The following is a 20543-nucleotide window of genomic DNA, read 5'->3' on the forward strand; positions in this document are numbered from 1 at the left end:
GTTGTACACCAGACCGAGTAACCGGAATGTGGTGCTTGGGTTGTCATCACATCTCGTATAAAAATGTTCGTGTGGCTATCCGATTTCTTTACACTTACTCCGCTAACAAGCTATCACGAGTAGGGCGAAATAACCCACTTAGAGACATCTGAATCAAGTAACCGGAACATGGTGCTTGGGTTGTTATCATGTCTCGCGTAAAAAAATTCGAAAATGTCCTAAGTACAAAAATAAATGAAAATAATAAAATGAGGGGTAGGTCTTTCTTATTTCCTAGGCTAGGTTATTTGAGATGATAATATGTAAGGACTAAATTGTTGACTTGTGTAAACCATGGGGGTCAAATCCTATTATAAAGGGAATTTTTTTCCTTTTGCAGATACATACAAAATGCTCGAGGACTAGCATGAGCTAAGTAGGGGGATTTGATTAAATGCTGAAATTACCTATTTTGTGTAATTAAATTGGTCAATTTATGAGAATGCACCACTATTTTTTCCATGTTTATATTGAATTTTATACATGGGTGCAATTTGGGGCTAAATAGAAGAAAAAGGAAACGATTGGACTGGATTGAAAGAAGAAGAAAAGAAGGTGGGTCGAAATAGAATTTTAAAAAATGTAATTGGCTAAAATTTTCTGATTGACTTAGTAAGAGATTATATAGGGATTTATTTTGATCATGTGAATATTTTTCCCTAATTTTTTGCACTTTTTATGTATAGTGGCTTTAAATTAGGAAAGTTGGCTCAAAGCCACTAGTATAAATAGGTGGTATTTTTTTTCATTTCATAATCAAGCTTTCATCTTTTTGAATATAATCTTTCCTTCCTCCTCACAAAATTATTTGCTGTCATTGGTTCCTTATACTTTCATTTTATTAATTTCCAGCTTTGGAAATATTACACCGGAAGCCAAACCCTGTTTCACCAACCTACACCCTCCCACTTACAATTTCTTTTTCAAACCCTTTTTTCATTCCCAACAGACTAAAACCATTCCATACCCATTTAAAAATTCTAGCCACATACTTAAACCATGCCACCCACTTTTTACCTATTTCAACCTTATTTCATTTATCCAACCCTCTCCAGATATGCCCAACTCCAACATGCCCCAAAATTTAGTCAACTAAACCTATTTCAGCTTTAGGCCGGTGTTAACTTCGTCAAAGACTCGTGAGTTATGAACCCGAGTAATTAAACTCCTAATTTTCAGTATTTATTATTTCTCCAAATTAAGAGTATGACTTCGTCAACTCACAAAGTCAAATCAACACTAAATAAAAAAGGACGTCATTTGAATTAGTGTGGTTAGACGTACAGTTGGAATTCAAAAAGGATCGATTGTCTAATCGATTTTTCGTGAATACATTGGTGTGCCAAGTGGGGATTGCTGTTTGGTTCCGTCAAGGGAAATAGTAACTGGATTTAAATGTCCTACGCGATTGAGGGTATTGGTTCGAGCTAGGCTCTTCTAGAATGTAAAGCTGCCGGAGTTTTAAATCACGAACGTTTCGTAGGTTGTTCGATCAGCAATGGTTAGTTATAGGACGTTCCATAACTAATTTATACAAGGAAGAGTTGGTGTCCGAGGCGTCCTTGGTAGCTTTAACTAACTTATTGGAAAAGAGGAGTTCATCTAATTTCGAGGATCGGTTCAAAGACGAAAAAACCCGTGCCTGAAGCTGAGCTAAATTTGATTGATTTTTCTTCAAATTTACTTAACTGTTTTTTTATTTAATTGTCTTCAACTTTTACTTTTTACTCTGTTATTTCAGGTTTCATATTTTATCCTCCTAAACTTCTTGGGCACGACAACTGCCCAAACATAATTCTGGTTGAGAGAGAAATAATTTTCAGTAAACCCAGTCTCTGAGGGATCGACCCTACTCCCTATACTGCTTAAATTTACAAATTAGGTGTAGGATTATATTGGTGGAATCAACAACCATCAGAAGTAATTCTAGTTCAGATTCAAAACAAATTAGTTACATATACAAAAGCAATTTCAATTTCATATATAGAACATATATGATTCATATGCAATATTCCTACCCCTATCAGCTACACACCGTCTTCGGCCATCCCAACACATTGTTAAGGGCGTTCAATGCCCAACCAACCCTGCACACCATAACGTGTCTGCCTGACACATTTACAGAGACGCAGCTTAGCTGCTAGATTGAAATGCGACAAAGTACCAGAATCAGATTTATACGCATTGTGGCTTAGCCACCAATTCAAAGTAGATTACTTCATTCTTCACAACATCACAACCCATGCAAATGCAGAGTACAAATATCCACAATATGTATTCGATCATTCTAAATTGTTTCACAAGTAGATAATACAGTTCAATATCAGAATAAATATAACAGTACACATACAATTATGTTATTCATACATTAGTCACAGAGTATTAGAGAGTTCTCGTATAATCAAAATCAAATCATTCATACATTAAGGAAGTTAATATCAGTTTTGGGCAACACTCACAGCCTCAAAAATAGGTTTCAGGCCCTATTTATATGCCACACGGCCTGGACACAAGCCCATGTCTTTGCCCGTGTGGCTAACACGGCCTAGGCACATGCCTATGTCCTCTGTCCATGTAGTTCTAAAGCATAAACAGTAAGTTACACGGCCTAAACACACGCCTGTGTCCCTGGCTGTGTGGTCCTAAATCACAAACAGTGAGTTACACGGCCACCCATACGACCTGGTACACGGCCATGTGGCTTACATGGCCTGGGCACACGCCCATGTGCCTGGCCATGTGGTGTCTACAGCTATGTTTTCCGACGACTGAAATTCACAAAAAATAAAATTTTCGGCACCCACCTAAAGAGATTTTGAAGTAGTAACAACACGAACCCAGAACCTAATCTAACCATTCAACAACCAATCACACGACTATAAAAATGAATCAACGCATACATTAACACTCAAGAAAAAGTGTCGAAACCTCGACGTTAAACTTTCGACGATGAACACTTACCGACAGTTCAATAGTACTAAATCGGCACAATACGCGAAGGATCACCTCCCTCTGTACTCACGCCTAAGGAAAACAAAATGACCAATTATCAGAGAGCTTATGTAAACAATAAGAGAATTTTCGATTTAGCAACACAACAGAAAACTAACGAAACTTCCCAGAGGTTTAAGGATTCTGACAGAACTTACACAAAAATCTTCCAACAACTTAGGGGTCTCACTAATTCTGATATTCACTTGTTGAACATAATTGAAAAGGAGAAATCAAAGGAGTAAAAAAAAAAGAAAGAAAAAGGGAAAGAAGAAGAAAGAGTACAGAACATTAAAAAAAATGATGCTTTTGTCTTAACCACCAACGTACTTCCGACAACAAGCAAAAATTTCCTTAACGCATCATTCGAACTCAGGCCAGACAAAATACAGATAGATACTTAACCAGTGAACCAGTAGGCTCATTCTTGACATAGAATCGTATAGAATTACACTTAACTATGTAATGTATGGATAAGGGTAGTTCTAAAAGGATAAAACTTTTAATGATACAACTTGAACTCCAAACCTTAAACACAATAGCAGAACACAGAACCACAGATACATAAATTTAATTAATACAAATTCTCACAATTAAATCCTCAAAATTTTGGGGCGTTACAATATTAATTAGAAATTTAACATTTTAATATAAAATAATTGTTGCTAGTGTGATTCTAGTAAATATTGTGTTTGAAAATTGACATATTGCATTCTTATAAAATTAAAAGTCATTTAAGTGATTTTATGTAAAACATAGAATGTTGATAATGGCAAGAAAAGAGAGAAAAAAAAATAGAACACATAGATTTTACGTGGAAACCTGGGAAAAAAAACCACGGGTAGAGGAGAAGAAAATTTCATTATGTCAAATTCGAATGATTACAAGGAGTATAGACTGCATCTATTTATAGGTTTAGAAAACCTTATTTTAATCAACATCTAATATAAGTAATGCAGTAAGGTTGAAACACCTTATTCAAATCAATATCAAACAGAAGAAGTAAACCCTCGGCCTTCACCCTCGTGGATCCCCCTATCTTGCCGTTTGCATTTTATTTTAATAAGAATTTGAGTCACAACTCTAACATTTTTATTTTTGTGAAAGAAAATTACTTATTGTATGTTGGCTTCGTGAAAACTTTTGTGTTTAAAGTTTAGATTTATTTTTTTCTAAATGTTCAACAGTAATGAAAAAATATCTTTTTTTAAAAAAGTCTAATAGTGAGGTAGAGTTTTTTTCTAAAATAAAGGCTTAAATTTGTTTGTTCTAAATGTTGGTTTGCGTTGATTTTGATAATTGCTACAAGTGTTGGATAGAGTATCTTTTGTAGTGAAAATTAATGGATGAATAATTGTTTGATTACATATATTGAGAAACATATTTTTAACAACATTAACAAGGAGAAAATAATTCAACGATTTTAACATATGAAAAAGCGTCGAGACAATTATAGAAAAAGATACACATGATTCAAATTTATTTGATATACATTTTCCTTACTGCTTTAATAGTTTTGTAATAATTTTACATTTAACTAAATATATTGGTTTATCCATGACTAATAATAAACGTTTTAATTTTAATTTTTTTAAAATTGGCCTCGCAATCCAACTTACATGGCTCTGTCCCACTAATAATATATAAGTTTATGTAGTGTTAGTACACTAAATGATGGCACATAATCTAAAAATGAATGTTAATGGATTTATTTTTAAAAAAAATTAAATAATATATAATTTTATTCACTATCGTCCTCCTCTAAATTTCAATCTTTTCACCGAGTAAAGCCTAATGCCTAAGCCTAAGTTTAAAAGACAAGACCAGTCAATTGCAAGTTGGTTGTGGAAAGTTGATTAAGGTTGAAATGGCATTCAATATATTACATAAAATTAGTTCAACTACCCCTAGTGACAGTCGGGTGCATGCATCGGCTTTGCTATCTATATATAGTATATGCCCAACCCTCAGTTGATAACGACTTGAATCATATCATTGGTTTCTAGACTTACAATCGTACTCATTGGAAATGACTTAATAGGGAAAATAATGTTGATTCCACTTACTAATATTTTAGTTGGATGATTGATGATGGGTTTATCACGTCATTTATGCCGTTTTAGATCTCATATTTCTCAAGAGTTAATTGTTATTGATCTTGCTTAATTTGCACTACATGAACTTAATTGTTTTAATTATTCATTTATTTGAAGAAAAGAGAGAAAGCTAAATCTTCCCTTAACAAAGAAGGGCAAAATGGAAGAGAAACCTAATTAAACAATTACAACACTCTTTATTTTTTTTCAAACATTGAGCAACCAGACATCTTGATGAGTATATGAAATGGAACAAAATAACACAAAACTTCCAACAAGCAAGCAAGGAGAATGATAGATGTTGTTGGATAGATTCAGTTGGATGGCATTTTGGTGTTATAATGGTTAAGAAAATCAAGGAAGACGGTGGTTTTACATTTGGGGCACTTGAGATTCACTTGCGCTAACATAACGTACATGAGGCACCGAGGACATCCTACCAACACCATCGGAGTTTCTTCCTCACTGCTACGGCGTTGCATCATCATCATCGATGAGTCGTCAGTCTCCGAAGACACGCATGAACTTTCGAGTGACATCTCCGATGTGTTTGGCGACCCATTTACTTGGTTATTAGGCCTAGCTGTAGGTGGTGATAATAGATTCAGCTTCAACTCAAGCTTTGGACTGTTTTCTCTTCCACTCATTCTTGTTAACTATATCCTGCTTCATAATCACATGATCACGTACACAATTAAAAAAAAATCAGCTAAGAAATTGATTAAACACTCGCATGAAAACAAATTGAGAGAAAATTAAACTGAACCAACTTATATATAAAATTAAAAGAGGACTTGAATTACCAATTTGGAAAAGGATGGTTTCTCCTGTAGATTGAGATTGGGAGGGCTTTAGGCCATTATATATGCAATGATTTTCAAGGGCAGAGATGGGGATCCATTTTCTTTTATTGCTACTTAATTATGTGTAGGAGAGGAGGGTATGGTAGAATTTACACGGAAAATAGGTGGGATAATGTGTTGATTAAAAATGCTTAAAACCCAGAATGAATAACTTCAAAACTTGCCACTGATTCAAACCCATATAAACGTTATTTTTGAAATATTGAATCTGTTACTCTAACTCGAATACATATAAATGTAAATTTTCTACATTTTATTTATCAAACTGGTTTTCAAGTTTTCATTATTGAAAACAAATTTTTAATTCTATTTACCAAATATGTTTTTCAACTTTTACAAAATAGAAAATGAAAACTGTTTATGTTACTAACTTAAGTTGCTTATTTGTTTAAAATGAAAATTGCAGCGGAAGTGCTAGATTGTAGTGACTACTATGGCTTGGCATTGCGAAAACTGTGCAAACAAAACAATAGATAACACCAAAGATTTGTTTCCATAGTTTGATTTTCTTACATCTGCGAAACCTAGTTCAGTGAGTAATTATACTATCTTTATTCACAAATACAACAAGTGGTTCACACTCTATCCCTCCCTCAGTATAGAAATCACACTTTTGTCCCTAAAGATTAGAACACTCACCTCCCAATCCTTCCGCTGAGAAATTGAGCAGTAAACACTCAAAAATGTTTATAGTAACAAGTTGAACTCTCTCACAAAGTAGTTCCACAATGGATAGATTAGAATGCACTCAGTAAGTTTTCTTACTAAACCTAGACAAGCCTCAAAGCATATATTCAATTTTGATTTGCTAACATAAAATCTAAGTGAATACAAAGTAACTCCTTGAAAATAACTATTACAGTTACAACTATCAAAAACACAATCAATCGAAGATATGCTTTCCTAAACAACAGCATAGTCTCGATCGATCTTTCATATTTTAAGGGTTGATTTGATTCATTCGAATCCAATTAAGAATTAATTTTGATAAATAAACTAAAACATATTCAACAGTCCAAATATTTTCTTTATTAAATTTAGAAATCAAATAAGGTAAATATTTACACACCATCAATGACAGTGGCACTCAACATCAATTACCTCATCTTACCTTAACAACATTTTAAAAGTAAAAATAAAATAGAAAATATTTTGACTTAAATTTGTTAAAAGAAGAAAAAGGTAGACAGACAAACCATATTTTATTGTAAATACTAAATACTGCCTTCAATGACGAAGGAGGAGTTGGTTTAAGTCATTTGCATTGCCATCGAAAGTACAAAAACATAATTTATGATTATTTCCCCTTTCTAATTTTTTTTTTTTTTAAATCTTCTACGTTGTTTAGAGTTATTAGCTGTGTATAATTATATGTAAACCTATTATTTTTCATAATAAGACCAGATTGATTGGTTGAATTGAAATAAGTTCGATTATTGATATAATTGAGAATAAAAAATTATTTTAAATTGATGAAAACTATAAAACAGCTAAAAACTATATAAATATATTTAAAATATGCTTTAGACTTTTTATTGCCCACACATATGCGCTACGTTCAAAGGAAGTTTTCCAAACTAAAGATCTATCACTAACTCTTTAAAGACTCGAATTCAAGATCTTATGAGTGAATAATTTTTTATCATCATGCCAAACATGAAAATTCCAACTTTTGCATATTAATATTATATATTATATCCGAATTTCTTGAATATTTTTAATTTATTTTCTCATGCCTAGATGATATGAATTTCTGAAAATTTTAAATATTCAAAAGAATATATTTAATTTTTAAATTTTCAACAACTTAATTTTTAAACATTTAATAACCCACAATTAAATTTATTAGATATAATTTTCTCCACACACACACAAAAAAAGTGTGGAAATTGTTTAGATAAAGATCTACTTATCTCTTATTAGGAATAAATTACTTTTATCTTATTTTATTTCATTTTAAGTCTATCAACAATCTAATTCAGTAATTATTTTTCTACCCTTAATCTTTTAATTTATCAAATTTATAAAATATTCTTAAAAACAACTAATTTTAATATTGCATATCGTAAATTTGAACAAAATTTTATATAAATTACATTAAATAAAGATTATTGTTATAAATGTGTGTATTTTTTAGGTGACCTCAACCTTTTTTTTATGTAGGTTTAGAACTTTTAGTTGAAATTTTAAGTCTTAATAGCTACCCTATTCAAAAAAGGAAAAAAAACTCTTGACAGCTAACGTGTCTCATTCATACATTGGATTTGTTTATATAAAAAAGTTATAGTAATAATTAGAGGTGATTATGGGCCGGGTCGAGTTTAAGCATGATATTAATATATTTTATGATTGTTCAAGTTCGGCTCGATTCGAAATCTGGGCTTAAAATTTTGTCTAAACCCGCCTATATTTGTAAAAGATTAACTCAAGCCCATTTTAGGCCCGTCTATATTATTTTTAAATTTTTAAAAATATTTATATTATATTACTTTAATATTTAATAATCTTATACATTTTTTATTTATTGAACTTTTTATATAGTCATCTTACCATTATTTTAATATTTACATTAGAGGAGTACTATATATTTGTATAGATTTATTCTTTTAATGTGTTCTAAATTACATAATGTATAAAGATAACATAATATAAAGTATTATAAACTTAAAACGAGTCGGGGTTGGGCCTTGAATGTTTAAGCTCGAGCCCAACCAATATTTTAAATGGGACTAATTTTTTGCCAAAGCCAATTTCTCGGGCATAATATTTTTACTCAAACCCTCTCAAATTTCGAGCGAACCTTCAGGCCTTGGCAAGTAGCCCAACCTATGAACAAGTCTAGCTGTAATATTACAAAAATATATAATAAAGTAAAATAGATTTTGAGGCGTAAGATAATTTTTTAAAATTTTATTATATTTTTAGGATATAACAAAATTTTAAAATGTTTATAGTAATTTTAAAAGGAACTTTTTAGAATAATTTTATTAGAAAATATTTATTATACTGTCATTAGAGGTTTAAGACTTCAAAAGAGTAGGGTTAATAAGTGTCTATAATAAAATTTTAAAAATTAAATATTTTTAAAAAGAGACACATGACCATTTTTTAAGGTTGTTTATAAAATTAAAAAATTTACACTATTAGTGCACCAAATACTAACTTAATTATTGATGTAAGTTATATGACATCTTTCGTCTTTTTAGCCTTTCAACTTGTGTTATTTGTAAATTACCCCAAAATGAATAGAAAAGATAACGTTTATTAACTTTCTTGATGTAGCATATCGTGGAATATTGCCACATAGATTTTTAAATTTAATAATTTTAAAAATTAAAGCACATATTTTAAAAAATATATATATTTTAAAAAATTATAACATATATTTTAAATTTTAAAATTTTAAAAATAATTAATTGTTGATGTAGCATCCATGTGGCAATTCACATAGATGCCACGTTAGAAAAGTTAACATTTTCCATCTTTTTTTTAGATGATTTGACAAACAACGCAAGTTAAATGGCTAAAATGACCTCTCTCTTTTTTTTTTTTTAAGACGGAGGGCCAAATAATTTATTATCAAGTGGACATGAAATGAGGAGTGCTATGAATATTTTATTATCAAGTGGATGTTAAAGATAAGTTTGATATATATTAGAAGTATAAAATCCTTTATACTTATTACGTCTATAAATATAAACTTTGAATAAGTATTATAAACATCTCAATTAATCAATAAAATACATTCTCTTTGGCTCTCCTATTTCTACTTCTTTACTCTCTTTTATTGTTATTTTACTCTCTCTATTCTTTTATTTCATAACAAATATATATATATATATATATATATATATATATATATGAGCACCCTTTAATAATTTTTATAGGGTAAACTACACCATATGTCACCCAATTATTGTCCATTTTCTTTTTGGCCACCCAACTATCTTTTATTTTTATTTGTTTATTTTTATAATTTGGTTAGCCAAATAATCAATATTATTTTTCTTTGGTTCATTTTCCATTATGTGTTGTTAAATTTGTAATAAAAGGATGACGTGGTAGTTAAAAATCGGAATGATAACAAATTTAGCCTTCAACTTTTACATATTATATCAATTTAATCATAATTTTAAAAAATTGACTCTCAAAATTTACAAATGAACTTAATTTGATCCTCAACAGTGGCGAAACGTAGTGGAGACACAGGGGGCCATGCCCTCCTAAAATGGTAAAATTTTAATTTAGGCTCTTTAAATTATAAATTAGTAATAATAAAGTTACACTTTGGCCCCCAAAATGATAAAAATATGATTTAACCCTTTAAAAATTATAAAGATATAAGTTATTAAAATGATGAAATTACATTTTTACTATTATAAAAATATACAATTTAATTTTGATCCCAAAAAAATTTCAGGCTCCACCACCGATTCTCAAAATCTATCTTCCTCTTTCGCTTCCCTCACTATCACTACCATCATTACGTCCACGTTTCTCAAAAAATTAAAGTTAAATAATCACTATTATGTGGCGTGAAAACGTACATTGTAGGACTCGTTTTTAGGAAAGAGAAGAAAAATAGAATAAATCAATAAATTTTACAAAATCAACATAGTTTCTCAAAATTGTTTTTCAACATTTTTTGTTAAATTAACCCAAAAGAAGAAGAAGAAGAAGAAGAAGAGAGAAATGGTGTATTTTTACATGGCATGGTGATTTTATGATTGATGGTGTTGTTTCGTTTTATATAACAATTCTAAGTTAAAATCCTTCAATGGGTGATGATTTAATTTGATTGTATTTGAATTTATTTTAAATTAATAAAATTTTAATATAATTTAAAATTTCAAAGAAGTTAGTTTTAATATGAAAACTAAGAACAACTGAAATAAAAACCAAGGTTTTGACTTTAAATATAAAAAAATTGTTAATTAGGTCAATAATACATTAAAAACATAATTAAACTTATCCATTATTGGTATATAAATTAAATCAAGCTCTCAAAATACATTTTTTACAAGTTAAGTTTTAAGATATTTACATTATTATGAGTTGTTTTTCTACCTTTAATCAAATTCAAAGAAAATTTTGAAGATTACATTTTCCATACATTAAAATTAATTAAAAGAATGAAAAGTTAAAGTTGAATAAATATTGAATTATATTTTGTATTCATATTCAATTACTTTTTCATTGTCATTTATTTACAATTTAAATAAAAGAATCTATTATATAGTTATATATGTAATAACCCATTTTGCCCGGCCCAATAAATACCAAAAAGAAAAACAAATATAGCCTAGTTTTATAAATATTAAAATTAAACCAAAATGTCCATTTACAGACTCAAAGCCCAATTCAGTCCTTAACCCATTACACCAGACCTAACTAAGCCCCATACAAATTAAAAATTACAAGCCCAGATTACAAATACCCAATGACCCAAATCAGCCCAAAATACAAAAAACCCTGAAACCCTAGCCTTCGGCAACCTTTGGCCTCAGCCGCCGCTAGCCACACACGAGACCCTCCCACGCGTGTGCCGAGTCTCTGCCCTCACATGTCACTTCCCAAACCCTGCACTCCGTACCTGCAAGAGAAGCACAAACGAGCAGCAAAGCAGGCACTAATAGCACAAAAGGAGCAGAGAGAAAAACAAAAATGACAGAATGGAGGCGATTTGTCTTGATTTTTATTTTTCATTTTTCTGTAAATAGAGACTATAAAAAGACCAAGAATATGTTGTAACAGGTTACGCAATCAGAATACAAAAAAAAACACCAAAAAGGTGATTTCTGGTTTCTTTTCTCTACTTTCGAAGTTTTTTTTTCTTCTTTCATTTTTTTTTACATCTATCAATTGTTTTTTAAAAAAAGATAACAAAAAGAGAAAGATGTACCTCGCCGCCAGACCTTTTGCTCTTTCTCCGTCGTCATCGGAGTTTGGGAGCAAGGTTCGAAGAGTCTCCGAAAGGGGGCGATGAACCGTCGAGCGGCGCATGAAAGGGGCCTAGGGTTTATCTTTTTTCGTTTGTTTCTTTTTAAACATTTGTTTTGAAAATGAAAAGGGGGGGTTGCTGATCAGGTTAATGGGGTGTTTATGCGCGTTGAAAAACGACGCCATTCAGAAGCCTCCGACCCGCTCGGTGACCCAATCCGGGGAGGATCCGTGCGTCTTCCAGCATTTGGGTATATTACGCAAAAGGGCCTTTCTGCCCTTGCGCGTTTCTATATCGATCCTTTTTATTTTTTTAATTTTTTGCCTTGCATTCTGATATGGCGTCATTTCGGTCCGCGCAAAGACGCTGCGTTTTGGGGGTATGGGAAATATTTCCCATTTGGTCCCCATGTTATCCGCACGTCACTCTTTGACCCGCCATGTTATCCTATTTTTGACATTTTCCCTTCAATTCTGTTTTATTTCTAATTTAATCCCTATTAATTCATCTTAATATTTTGTCTTCCATAAATTCATTACTTAATGTTATAAATCTTTTATGTTTTAGATATCATCTTAATATGATTTATACATACCTTTTTGTTTGTTTTCGTTCATGAACGCATATACATATAATAAGCTTTAAATTTTTAATAATAATGCTTTATAGTTTTATATATAGGCATATATAGTATTTTTAGTAGTTTATGTACGTATGTTTATTAATTTCAAATGATATTTTCTTATGCATAAAAGCTTTATTCCTTTTAAATTTGTTATTTTATTTTATTTATTTAACTCTTATATATCATTACTATGTATATACTATTATTTTAAATTACTATTATCTAAATTTGGCATACATACTGTTATAAGCTTTTCTTTGCATTTTGTATGTATCACTTATTTAAACTAGCATATGTATATATTTTGAGTTTCTTTTCATGAAATGTTTATTTGAAAATTTATTTGTATATTATTTTTCACATAGTAGTTATTTGAACCTTTTGATATATTTCATTGTTCATTTTATTTATTTGAAAACTTGTTACATTTTATTTATGTTGTTTCGCTTAGCTCTTGTTCCAAAATCGATGATTAACTCATTTAGTTGTTGAATGTCGATATTTGTGTTCGTATGATGTGTGTTGGATATTATTGGCCGCATATGTATTATGTTATTTATTAGTGTTTGTTGTTTATTGATGATTATTTGGTACATATTTTAGCTCATTAATTATAGTTTCGTGTTGTATATTAACATCTCATCGTTTTAATCTAAAATATTTAGTTTCATTAAAGCATTAAAACCCTTTTTTACAAAAGTTTTCAAAAATAACGCAATACTCGACATTTAGGATCTTCGAAAGGATTGAGCCCTAACGTATTGGGTTCCAATTCTCCTCGTTGAATTTAAATAATCGAGGATATGCTTCAATCAAAACAAAAAAAAACTCGTTCTCAGGAATTTGATACGACGTGTCCTAATGCATTGGATGCGATATGTTATTTTCTCGAAATGAAGATTTTTTAAAAAAAAAGGGTTGTGTTCAATGCTAGGAATTTTGAGGAATTGTGCCCTAACGTATTGGGTTTCAATTTTTCATCTGACTTCAAGCAATTGAATATCCCTTTTCAACCTCAAGAATTTTGAAAATCAAAAGACAAGCTCGTTATTGAGGACTAAAAATGTCGTGTCCTAATGTATTGGGTATGACGTTTTATTACTCTGAGATGAGATGGTCTTTAGCATTCACCTCGATTTATCCAAGCATCTTTTGTAAAATTAATAAATGAAGAGAAAGAATCGTATTTAAAATTTTTTCAAAAATTTCGACACTAAGACATTAAACAATCAATTCGGTACCAATTTTGGGAGTTACGAGGGTGCTAACCCTTCCTCGTGTGTAACCGACTCCCGAACCTATTTCCTCAAAATTCATAGACCTAAAATCGTTTTAAGGTGTACCGATCACACCTCAATAAAGGATCGATGGCGACTCCCAATTTTCATTTCTAAAAATCAATCCCCATTTTTTTTAAACCTAAAAAGTGGTTTCGACAATATAGTTATACTTTTTAATCATACAATCACTTAAATTATTATTTATTATTATATTTTAACAATAAAAATAATGTGTTTGTAAGCAAAATGTGTATGAGTCCTAAATTAGTTTGCAACAAAATATTTAAATATATGAAGTGATTGTTTACTCTTAAAAACTTTAAATATATCATCTAAAGTAAAATTAAGAATATCATATTAGTTAAAGGGTATTTTAAGAAAATCAATCATTAAAAAGCGTTTTATTTGTGAGTTTAAATATTTCAACCAATGAGTAAACGATGAATTATTTTAAAGTTTACCCACCTATGTTTAGTTTTAGCCTTCTTTTAGGTTATTAACATTATTTGTTATTTAAATATTTTGCATGCTTGTTTTCAGGTTAATTTAACCATATATGTTGAAAAAAAGAAACTAATTGAGAAACTATGCTGATTTTTTAAAAATTTATCGATCTATATTGTTTTTATTCTCTCTTGAAAATGCGTCTTACTGGGCGCGTTTTCACTTTGGTTAAATTTTTTTTGTGGTTAGAAATTAAAAGTTCGTAGATTTATTTTGCCCGTATTTGAGATAAACATAGTTATAGTTTTAAGGAATGCTTGAATTTACGGCGGTGCCATGAAGCTGGGTGGCCTACAAATTTCATCTGCCATGTGAGTATGGAGCCATCACCCGGGAAGCTAGACTGCGTTGCAACTCAAGGTCTCAGTTGACGGTGATTATACAATTTGGGGTTCAAGTGTAACTAGAGCTTCAAATTTACAAATGTTATACTGTTAAGGGATGGACCATAAATGGTGCTGTAGTTGACAGTGGTTATACGGGCACGAGAATGAGTTCTTCTTATCAGAAGAGAATGCTTTATAAAACTCAAACATAAGTACGAGGAAGAAAACGCAGTGGCGTTTCAATATAATCAAGTAATGCATCTTATCCATCACCACCAAAGGCGATGGCCCCGTTATTATAACCTGTGACAGTATTGAGGTGTAACAAATTATACTAACAAGGTCACCACCATTGGTGGATATGGACAACACGAATTACTTGATTATACTGGAAGGCCCTTTGCATTTTCCTTCCTCGTTCTTATGTTTAAGTTTTATGAAGCATGCTCCTCTAATGCGGAGAAACTCGTTGTGCTGCCTGCATTAGCACTGTCAACTACGGTCTCAGTTATGCTCCATCCTTTGACAACATAACCTTTGTAAACTTGAACCCTTAGTTACACTTTAACTTGAGATAGTATAATCACTGCCAACTTGGACCTTAAGTTGCAAAATGATTCCGATTTCTTAGGTGATGAATCCATACTCACACAATAGGTGAAATTTGTAGGTTACCGAGCTCTATGACATCATCGTGAACCTAAACACAACTTAAAACTATGACTACATCTCCCTCAAAGCGAGAGAGAAATAAATCTTTAAACCTGAAATTTTCAACAAAAAAAAACAATTTAGAGAAGATTGAGATGTGAGTAAGGGATGAGGAAAGAGCATTTATATAGGGGATGGGGTGAGGTATAAAGGGGAAAAAATTATCCCGAGAATCTCAGGTTGTAGGGCTCAAAAGCAATCAAGTTTGGTGGTTGAAACACCAAGAGAGAAAACGCTCCTTGCAGGGGGCATTTTCATCTGGCATGGCTATGAAAACGCTTCCTGCATGATGCGTTTTCAAGCCATAGTCAATGGAAAACACGTCCTGCGAGAGGCATTTTCACTACCATGTCAGATGAAAACACCTCTTGCAAGGAGCATTTTCTCTCTAGACGTTTCAACCACCAAACTTGATTACTTCTAAGCTCCTGCAACTCGGGATTCCCAAGATAAACTTGATCGAGGAAAATGTAGAAATCGCATGCCAAAGTTAACATTAATTATTAAAGTGTAGAAAAACTAATTAAAACACTAACTCTTGCAGTGAAAACACTAACTTATTCGTTTATTCATTGATTTTTCTGTAAAAGTGTAAGTTAATATTCATTATTGAAGTAAGATGTATTACAATACGTAAGCCAAAGTTTTAATCTTTTTTCGAACGTTCTAAGCAATTTTTTTCTTTCTGAAAACATTGTACTTAACAAATGGACGAAGAAAAACTTAAATGAAAAAGTAATATAAATAATTGTAAAATTTCAACTCACAACTTGTGTAACAACCCGGTTTTGACCCTAATCGGAAGTGGTTTCGGGACCACAAATCCGAGTCTGAAAAATATTTTAATATTATTTTACGTGTTTATTATGTGTGAATTTACTTGTGTGAAAGTTTCATGAATTAATTTTATTGTTGTGTGCTTAATTTGAGAAAATGGCTAAATCGCATAAAATAAAAATTTGATGGCTAAATATGAAAGTGCTTAATTATTTTTGTCTTTATAATTTGGAGCTTTGTACGGTCGTAAATGTCGTACACCATTGTATTGGACCGAGCCCAGTGAAAATAAGATACACGGGGTTAATTTGATTAAAGAGACCGAACAGAAAGTGAAAGTGATTCGGGATAGTCTGAAATCAGCATCGGACCGTCAGAAATCTTATGCGGATTTGAAAAGAAAGGATATAGAATTTCAGATCGGGGACAAAGTGTTTTTGAAAGTATCACCGTGGAAGAAAATACTCAGATTCGGTCGTAAAGGCAAATTGAGTCCAAGATTCATTAGACCGTATGAGATTATAGAGTGTGTCGGACCGGTTGCTTATAGATTGATGTTACCACCTGAACTAGAAAAGATTCACAATGTATTTCATGTTTCGATGCTCAGGAGATACCGATCTGATCCTTCACATGTAATTAGTCCGACAGAGATTGAAATTAACTCTGATATGTCATATGAAGAAGAACCGATTAGCATTCTAGCTCGTGAGATCAAAGAATTACGGAACAAGAAAATTCCGTTAGTTAAAGTATTGTGGCATAAACACAGAGTTGAAGAAGCAACTTGGGAGTCAGAAGATACGATGAAAGAGCGTTATCCAAACCTATTCACCGGTAAGAATTTTCGGGGACGAAAGTCCCTAAAGGGGGGAGAGTTGTAACAACCCGGTTTTGACCCTAATCGGAACAGTGGTTTCGGGACCACAAATCCGAGTCTGAAAAATATTTTAATATTATTTTACGTGTTTATTATGTGTGAATTTACTTGTGTGAAAGTTTCATGAATTAATTTTATTGTTGTGTGCTTAATTTGAGAAAATGGCTAAATCGCATAAAATAAAAATTTGATGGCTAAATATGAAAGTGCTTAATTATTTTTGTCTTTATAATTTGGAGGTTTCATGTTGAAATTTAGCCAATATTAATGGTAGTGGACGGCAATGATGGCTATTATATATATATATATATATTATATTAAATATAAAAGTAAAATAATAATGGTATAATATATTGAAAGTAATAAAACTTAAAATAAACAAAGTTATCTTTCTCATTGCCGAATATACAAAAGAAAAAGAAGAAAAAAATAGCAAGCTAGGTTCGACACTTATTTTGCTTGATTAAGGTATGTTTAGGTTTTAATTTTTAATAATTTTTACGTTTTTGAGATCGTTGCTTTGTGTTCTTCAAAACCCATGTTTTAATTTTGTGAATTGTTGATGATTTTGAAATGTGCCATTGATGAATGCTTGGACTTTGTGATAGTTGATGATGAAAAATGAAAGATATGTGATAGATTAATATGTTTTGTATTGGGATTTTTAGTGAAATTGAGTAAATAGGGCTAAATTGTGAAATTAAAATTTTGGGGGACTAAAATGTGAAATAAATGAAATGTGTGGACTAGTATGAAGACAAGGAACATTCGGCCCTAGCTTAGTGAGGGAAAATTTTGTGTATTTTGTGTTTTGTGCAAAAAGGACTAAATAGCAAAAAGTGTAAATATTAGGGCAAAATAGTAATTTGCCAAATTATGTGTTTTGGATTAAATTGAATGTGTTAATAAATAAATTATCTTATTTTGAATATATTTAGATCGAGAACCAAAGAAATCGGAGTTAGATCGGGGAAAAGCCAAATTAGTCGAATAATCGTCCGACTTCGATTTTCCATCTTCCGAGGTAAGTCTATTAGCTATTTAATGTCATAAAAACAATATATAAGTATGTATATGTATTTATTTTTGATGAATTATAATTTAAAGTATATCGGTTGAATAAATTAAAAGTATGATTGGCTTATATGTATTTTCTTTTATATTCGAACCTAGAGGTTTATACTTATATAGGTAATTGAATTTAGCTAAAGTGCAAAGGTAAATAAGTATATACATAAATGTTAATGAATCTAGTTGAAGTATAAGAGTTTTATATATATACAGGGTTCGAATTCATACACGTATATACATGTATAAATTATTGATTTAATCAAAGATATGTATATGTATATGTATATATGTGTACTTAGAGATTCGTAAATATACATAGATATAAGAGTTTTATTATTAAACATGTAAATATACATGTATATATACACTTTTGAATCAATTAAGATGTGTCATTATAAAAGTATATACGGTTTGAGTGTATATGTATGCATGTATAAGATTTAGTTTTGAAATTTGTTATTAGATGATATTTGCATATGTTAGTTTTGATCATGTATATATATGTGTGTAAAATTTTAATATGTTGGAATGTAAAGTGTATATTATTCAAGAATATTTTTAGTTAAATAGTATTATATTTGTAGTAGGATTTGAAGTATAAGGTTATGCATAAATATGTTCAGTTGATTTATTGAATTGTCAAATTGGATTTGGTGGTTGAGTTTTATATATATATTCATGTGTTTCTATGATATAAATTTTGAGTTTCGAGCTGAATATTTAAGCATGGAATTTATATACTTATATAGTTCGAAAATGAGTAATATTTGGGTGAATTGAGTGTTTGAGCTTGGGGCCTAAAATGATTATTGTCAATGAGATAATTCAGACTTTACGTCTAACAGGCTTGATACCGGTGAAATGTTTCAGACTATACGTCTAGCAGGCTTGACGCCGGTGAAATATTTCGGACTTTACGTCTAGCAGGCTAATTGCCAGTGTATTGAATCAGGTTTTAAGCCTAGCAGGCTAAGTGCCGGTGAATCTGTTGAAATTGTGTGAATTGTTCAGATTTATGTGTTTGAAGATGTTGTGCATAAACTCGACATAGGTGGTTGATATATATATATATATATATATATATTTATGGGTGCATTTGGTATAAGAAACTGATGAGTAATCTTATGTGCAATTGCTAATACATATATGTGTAAATATTTGTTTATAAGTAAAAGTTGAATGCGAATGTATTCGGTTATAGGCATAAATATGAGTTAGGTTAAAAGTTTATGATATATATATATATATATATATATATATATATATATATATATATATATATATATATATACATGTATAATGAGATATGAAATGTGATTGATAAAGTTATATATATATTCGATTGTATGTGCATGATAAGTACATATATGACTTTGGATAAATGTATATGGTAAATACATGTACACATTTAGTTATAATATTTTTAAGCTTATGTATATATGCACTCGGCTAATATGTTTAAAGTGTATATACATTTGGTTCTAATATTTGTCATGCATATATGTATATATGCATTCGGCGATTCATGGTTGTAGATTATATGCATAAAATGTATATACATTTGTCTGTTTGGGTGTATTAGATAAATACACATCCTTTTAAAATTTAAACAAATGTTTGATTAGTAATTATAATTGTTAATTGTGATTTCAATAAATTTTCTTAAAGAATTATATGATTCTTTTATATGTATTTTAGGTATGCTATAGACTTACTAAGCTATAAAAGTTTACTTTGTTTGTTTTTGCCCATTTGTTTTTATAGATTTTAGAGTCGCGTTACGAGCTCGGGGATCATCAGCATAGTCTATCACACTATCGACTACTTTTGGTATTTTGTTAAATATTTGAACTCAATCTTATGGCATGTATAGGTTTGAGTACGATGTTGATTATATTTTGATTGTAAATTATAAATAGCTATGCAAAAGTAATTTAATTTTCATATTTGTGATCAGTTTGATTTTAAAAATGGTTGTGTTTGTTCAGAAATGCCTCATAACCCTACTTCGGCGACGGATACGGTTGTGGATAGAAGGTGAGAAAATATGGGTTTTTCTTTTTATTGAGAGGGTTTAAAAATTATAAATAATTTTGTACATTATATAAAAAATAATTCAAAGTAGAAAAAAAACCATATTTTTCTTTGTTTCCTTCTTCCATCCCACCTAAACAAAAAAAAAAACACAAAAAAGAAAGAAAGAAAGAAAAAAGACTAAAAAATAAGTAAAAATAAACCTTTGTTTATCTACAGTATCTTCTTTTACTGTATAATTAGGATTGTAGGCAAACTTAGAATTCATCAAAAAAACCTTTGTTTATTTAGATATTGATAATGTCAGGCTGAGGTTTCCATTTCTTTCGTCACCACTCAATCTTGCTTTGGGTTTATCCGCAGCCAGATTACGTAAACCCATCGATTTTGATATTAAATAAAAAA

General features: G+C 30.5%; 1 long non-coding RNA gene across 1 annotated transcript; it reads right to left on the minus strand.

Moving 5' to 3' along the window:
* Positions 1–5303: 5303 nt before the first annotated feature.
* On the minus strand, positions 5304–6154 carry LOC105770803 (uncharacterized). The gene is made up of 2 exons (XR_001126310.2): positions 5930–6154; positions 5304–5792 (listed from the first exon to the last, which is right to left on the minus strand). It is a non-coding gene; the product is annotated as an uncharacterized LOC105770803 (long non-coding RNA).
* Positions 6155–20543: the final 14389 nt, after the last annotated feature.

Source organism: Gossypium raimondii, chromosome 7, assembly GCF_025698545.1.
Source record: "Gossypium raimondii isolate GPD5lz chromosome 7, ASM2569854v1, whole genome shotgun sequence".
Lineage (NCBI taxonomy): Eukaryota > Viridiplantae > Streptophyta > Magnoliopsida > Malvales > Malvaceae > Gossypium > Gossypium raimondii.